We start from the raw sequence: 6,608 nt of genomic DNA on the forward strand, positions 1-6,608 counted from the left end.
TACTTACTCCTATGTGTCATCCTATTTTGCTTCCTATTTGGTTGTGCCCCGTGATTCTTTGAGTGCTCCTATGTATGTGTCCACACCAAGTGGGAGATGCTATTATTATAGATCGTGTTTATCGTTTGTGTGTGGTCACCATTGGAAGTCTTGAGACTCGTGTAGACCTTCTACTTCTCAATATGGTTGATTTTGATGTCATACTGGGTATGGATTGGCTGTTACCTTATCATTCTATATTCGATTATCACGCCAAGACGGTGACCTTAGCCTTGTAGGGGTTGCCTCGATTTGAGTGGAAAGGGACTCTTGGCCATTCTACCAGCAGGGTTATCTCTTATGTGAAGGCTCTACATATGGTCGAGAAGGGGTGTCTAGCTTATTTGGCTTATGTCCGCGATTCTAGTGCGGATGTTCCTTCCATGGATTCAGTGCTGGTTGTTCGTGAGTTTCCAGAGGTGTTTTTTGCAAACTTGCCGGGGATGTTACCCGACATAGATATTGATTTCTGCATTGATTTGGCTCCGGACACTCAGCCCATTTCCATTCTGCCATACCGCCTGGCCCTGCCAGAGTTGAAAAAGTTGAAGGAACAGTTACAAGATTTGCTTGATAAGGGCTTCATTAGACCTAGTGTCTCGCCCTGGGGTGCACCCGTGTTGTTTGTGAAGAAAAAAGATGGATCGATGAGGATGTGTATAGATTATTGGCAGTTGAATAAAGTCACCATCAAGAACAAGTATCCATTGCCGAGGATTGATGATTTATTTGATCAGTTTTAGGGTGCCAAGGTATTTTCAAAGATTTATTTGAGATCTGGCTACCATTCAGTTGAGGATTAGGGCATCCGATGTTCCTAAGAATTAAAGGAGCAGTTGCAAGATTTACTGGATAAGGGCTTCATTAGACCTAGTGTCTCACCCTGGGGTGCACCTGTGTTGTTTGTGAAGAAGAAAGATGGATCGATGAGGATGTGTATAGATTATCGGCAGTTGAACAAAGTCACCGTCAAGAACAAGTATCCATTTGCCGAGGATTGATGACTTATTTGATCAGCTTCAGGGTGCTAAGGTGTTTTCAAAGATTGATTTGAGATCTGGCTACCATCAGTTGAGGATTAGGGCATCCGATGTTCCTAAGACAGCTTTTCGGACTCGGTATGGACATTATGAATTTCTAGTGGTGTCATTTGGGCTGACAAATGCCCCAGCAGCATTCATGGATTTGATGAACCGGGTATTCAAACCCTACCTAGATTCCTTTGTGGTTGTGTTTATTGATGATATCTTGATCTACTCCCACAGTCGAGAGGAGCATGAGCAGCACCTTCGGATCGTTCTTCAGACTCTGAAAGACAGCCAGTTATATGCTAAGTTCTCAAAATACGAGTTTTGGTTCAGTTCAGTTGCTTTCTTGGGTCATGTTGTATCGACAGAGGGTATTCAGGTGGATCCTAAGAAGATTGAGGTAGTTCAGAACTGACCTAGACCCACATCAGTTACAGAGATCCGTAATTTCCTGAGTTTGGCGGGCTATTACCATCGATTTGTGGAGGGGTTTTCATCCATAGCAGCCCCATTGACCAGATTGACCCAGAAGGATGCCCCGTTCAGGTGGTCAGACGAGTGTGAAGCAAGCTTTCAGAAACGCAAGATAGTTTTGACTACGACACTGGTATTGGTGTTACCCACAGGTTCAGGATCTTATATAGTATATTGTGACGTATCTCATATTGGTCTGGGTGCAGTATTGATGTAGGGTGACAAGGTTATTGTATATGTTTCGCGGCAGCTGAAGGTTGACGAGAAGAATTACCATGTTCATGATCTAGAGCTGGCAACCATTGTTCACACGCTGAAGATTTGGAGGCACTATCTTTACGGCGTGCCATGTGAGGTATTCACTGATCATCGGCACTTGCAGTATTTGTTCAAGCAGAAGGAACTCAATTTGAGGCAGAGGAGGTGACTGGAGCTATTGAAAGACTATGATATCACCATATTGTATCATCCCAGGAAGGCCAATGTGGTGGCCGATACTTTGAGTAGAAAGTCAGTCAGTATGGGTAGCCTTGCATATATTCCAGTTAGTGAGAGACCGCTAGCATTGGATGTTCAGGCCCTGGCCAACCAGTTCGTGAGGTTAGATGTTTCTGAGCCCAGCCATGTTCTAGCTTGTACAGTTGCTCGGTCTTCTTTGTTTGAGCGTATCAGAGATCGACAGGATGACGATCCTCATTTACTTGTCCTTAGAGACACAGTGCGGCACGGTGGTTCCAAGCAGGTTACTGTTGGAGATGACAGAGTTTTGAGGATGCAGGGTCGTATTTGTGTGCCTAATGTGGATGGACTTCGTGAGTTGATTCTTGAAGAGTCCCACAGTTCCCGATATTCTATTCATCCGGGCGCCGACAAGATGTATCAGGACTTGAGGCAGCATTATTGGTAGAGGCGAATGAAGAAAGACATAGTTGCCTATGTAGCTCGGTGCCTAAATTGCCAGCAAGTAAAGTGTGAGCATCAGAGACCTGATGGTTTACTTCAGAGGTTAGAGATTCCTGATTGGAAGTGGGAGCGTATCATTATGGATTTTGTTGTTGGACTCCCACAGACTTAGAGGAAGTTCGATGTAGTTTGGGTCATTGTGGACAGGCTGACTAAGTCAACGCATTTCATTCATGTGGCAGTTACCTATTCCTCAGAGCGATTGGTAGAGATTTACATTCGGGAGATCGTCCGTCTTCACGGTGTGCTCGTGTCTATTATATCTGACTGAGGTACACAGTTCACCTCGCACTTCTGGAGGGCAGTACAGTGTGAGTTGGGTACGCGGGTTGAGTTGAGCATAACATTCCATCCTCAGACGGACGGGCAGTCCGAGCGCACTATCCAGATCTTGGAGGATATGCTCCGTGCATGTATTATAGACTTCAGAGGATCGTGGGATCAATTCTTTCCCCTTGCAGAGTTCTCCTACATCAACAACTACCAGTCGAGAATTCAGATGGCTCCCTATGAGGCATTATATGGTAGGCGGTGCCGGTCGCCAGTTGGGTGGTTCGAGCCGGGATATGCTCGGTTGTTGGGCACAGACTTAGTACAGGATGCCTTAGATAAGGTAAAGATTATTCAGGATTGACTTCGCACAGCTCAGTCCAGGCAGAAGAGTTATGTCGACCATAGAGTTTGTGATGTTGCATTCATGGTCGGGGAGAGAGAGTGTTACTTCGGGTATCACCCATGAAGGGTGTAATAAGGTTCAAAAAGAAGGGCATGTTGAGCCCTAGGTATATCGGACTTTTTGAGATTCTGGAGAGAGTGGGAGAGGTGGCTTATAGGCTTGCATTGTCACCTAGTTCAGCAGTTGTTCATCCGGTATTCCATGTGTCCATGCTTCGAAAGTATCACGGCGATTCGTCCCATGTGTTAGATGTCAGCTCTGTCCAGTTGGACAAGGATTTGACTTACGAGGAGGAGCCAATGGCTATTTTAGCCCGATAAGTTCGCCAGTTGAGATCAAAGAGTTACCCTTCAGTTCGAGTGCAGTGGAGAAGTCAGCCTATTGAGGCAGCTACTTGGGAGTCCGAGTCCGATATGCGGAGTAGATATCCCCACCTTTTCACCAACCCAGGTACTTTTCTTTGTCCGTTCGAGGACAAACGGTTGTTTTAGAGATGGAGAATGTGATGACCCAAAAGGTCATCTTATATTTTAGCACTCGAATCTGCGCTCTTAAGCCTTAAAAATATCATTTTTACTCTACTCGATTTGCGTGCTTAGTCCGGGCAGGTTTCTGGAAAGCTATTATGTTAAAAATTGATGAAAATAAGAATTTATGCCTTAAAAATTTGATTTTAGTTGACTTCGGTCAACATGTTTGGTAAACGGGTCCGTATCCGTGTTTTGACGGTCCCGGTGGGTCCGTATCGAATTGTAGGACCTGGGCGTATGCCCGGAATCGCATTCGGAGGTCCCTAGCTTGAGTTATGAATTTTTGATGAAAATTAAAAGTCTAAAAATTAATTGTTTTTATGAATTAAGTAACCAGTCCATGACTTGACATCGGTAGAATGCTACCTCCAATTCCCTGTATGTTCGATAGAGCCAAAGATTCCCCCCCACTGATCGGAGTACGCCGATTACCCCCTGAACCGTACAAGATTGATTGATGTTTGGCATTGTTAGTATCGGGTTCGTATTTCGGTTCCGGATCCCGGTACAGGTTCATTATGATATTTAAGACTTGTATGTGAAATTTGGTGAGAAACGGAGTTGATTTGACATGATTCGGACTTCCAGTTGAGAAAATAGAAATTTTAAAGTGTTCTTGAGAATTTCATTTGATTTGGTGCTAAATTCTGAGTTTTAGGTATTATTTTGGCGATTTGATCACGCGAGCAGGTCCGATATTTTCAGACTTGTGTGCATGTTTGGTTTGGAGCTCCGAGGGCTCAGGTGAGTTTCGGATAGGACACAAAATGTTTTGGACTTGGAAAAAATCTGGTTTTCTGCAGATTCTAGTGTCTGGCATATCCTTCTTCGCGTTCGCGAAGATCCTCTCGCGAACGCGAAGATTAAACTGGTGAGGCTGAGACTTCTTCTTCACAAACGTGAAGTCCTGGTCGCGAACGTGAAGTGATGGGGGATTTACCCTTCACGAACGCGAAGCACTATGGGACCTGGGGGAGGGTTGTTCGTTCCTTCATCGCGAACGCGAGCAATGTCTCGCGAATGCGAAGGCCAGGGGGGAGTAACCATCGCAAATGCGAGCAGGGTCTTGCGAATGCGAAGGCTTGGCAGCCAGTACCCTTCCCGAACGCGACAGTGGCCTCGCGAACGCGATGCACACTTTCGCCCAGTGCATAAAACAGAGCCAAACACGGGTTTAAGCCATTTCTTCAATATTTTTCAAGAACCAAACGGGTAGAGGCAATTTTCAAGGGTCATTTTCTTCCTCAAAGTGTTGGTAAGTGATTCTAAACCATTTTCTTTCAATTACCCATTACATTTCTTGAATTATCAACCTAAAATCTAGAGTTTTCATGGTTTAATTAGGGGTTAGGTTAGAAACTAGGAATTTCAGAAATTTGGGGATTTAGACCTCAATTGAGGTCGGATTCCAAAACCAATTATATATTTGGGCTTGGGGGTAAATGGGTAAATGTATTTTGGTCCGAACCTCGGGTTTTGACCAAGCAGGCCCAGGGTAGATTTTTTGACTTTTTGGAGGAAAAATTGGGAAATTTAATTTATGCAATATAATTGATTTCTTTAGCAATATTTGATATTATTGAGTCATTTTTGAATAGATACGAGTGGTTTGGAGGTGAATTCCAAAGGAAAAGCTGTGATTGAGAATTAAGTGGCCTTCGGAGCGAGGTAAGTCTTGTGTCTAACGCTGACTTGAGGTAATTAGGAACCTTAGATTATTTGCTAAGTGAAATTCATGTGAGCGCCGTATATGTGAGGTGGCGAGTACTTATGCGCCGCCAATTTACCTGTATTCCATGTTTCTTCCGTTTTCTTATATTATCTCTTTCCTATGTCTAATTGCTACATGTTTATACTAGTGTTGTTAAATTGATCGTCATTTTCATGGTTACGTATTTTCTATTGGTAATCGAGTATTCATTTAAAAGTTGAGATTTATATTGTGGAACCAAATGTTGAAGTAAGGTTTGTACTTGCTATTCTATCTCCCTGTTGTTATTTATACATTCCATTATGGTAAGGGAGAGTGTTAATGCACGAAGGGTGATGCCGTGCCATATTGTAAGTGTTAATGCACGAAGGGTGATGCCGTGCCATATTGTGAGTGTTAATGCACGAAGGGTGATGCCGTGCCATATTGTGAGTGTTAATGCACGAAGGGTGATGCCGTACCATATTGTGAGTGTAAAAGCACGAAGGGTGATGCCGTGCCGTTTTCTATTAATTTTATGGTGAGATTGAGAGTAAAAGCACGAAGGGTGATTCCGTGCATTTTTCCATTACTGTATTCACTATTCCTGTTGATTCATGGTATATTGACTGGTCCGGTGATCATTCTGTTGTAGTTCTTTATCTTGTATTCCCCTCAGTATGTTCTCCTCCCGACATTTCCTGTTTTGTTCTTCATTTCTGTTATTTGTATATATATTGTTAAATTGTATAGGTTGATTTGTAGGTGCCTTACCTTAGCCTCGTCACTACTTCGTCGAGGTTAGGATCGACACTTACCAGTACATGGGGTCGGTTGTACTGATACTTCACTCTGCACTTTCTGTGCAGATTTTGATACCGGCTCGGGTTGATCAAAATTTTGCTATTGGTCCGCTGTCCGGAGACTCAAGGTAGATCTGTCGGCGTTCACAGACCTGGAAGTCCCCGTTTATCTTTTTTGTTCTACTGTTTCTTTCACTCAGACAATTGTATTTCTTTGAGACTATTACTTGTAGTAAATTCTAGAATGCTTGTGAATTGTGACTCCATATCCGGGTGGTAGTAATTAATACAGTTTTATGATATTCTGCACTTATTATATTTCATCTTAGTTGATTATTGTTAATTACTGAATGGAAATAAGGAATTGGTTTAATGATTTTCTAACGTTGGCTTGCCTAGCAAGTG

The sequence above is a fragment of the Nicotiana tabacum genome, chromosome 4 (genome assembly GCF_000715075.1).
Source record: "Nicotiana tabacum cultivar K326 chromosome 4, ASM71507v2, whole genome shotgun sequence".
Taxonomy (NCBI): domain Eukaryota; kingdom Viridiplantae; phylum Streptophyta; class Magnoliopsida; order Solanales; family Solanaceae; genus Nicotiana; species Nicotiana tabacum.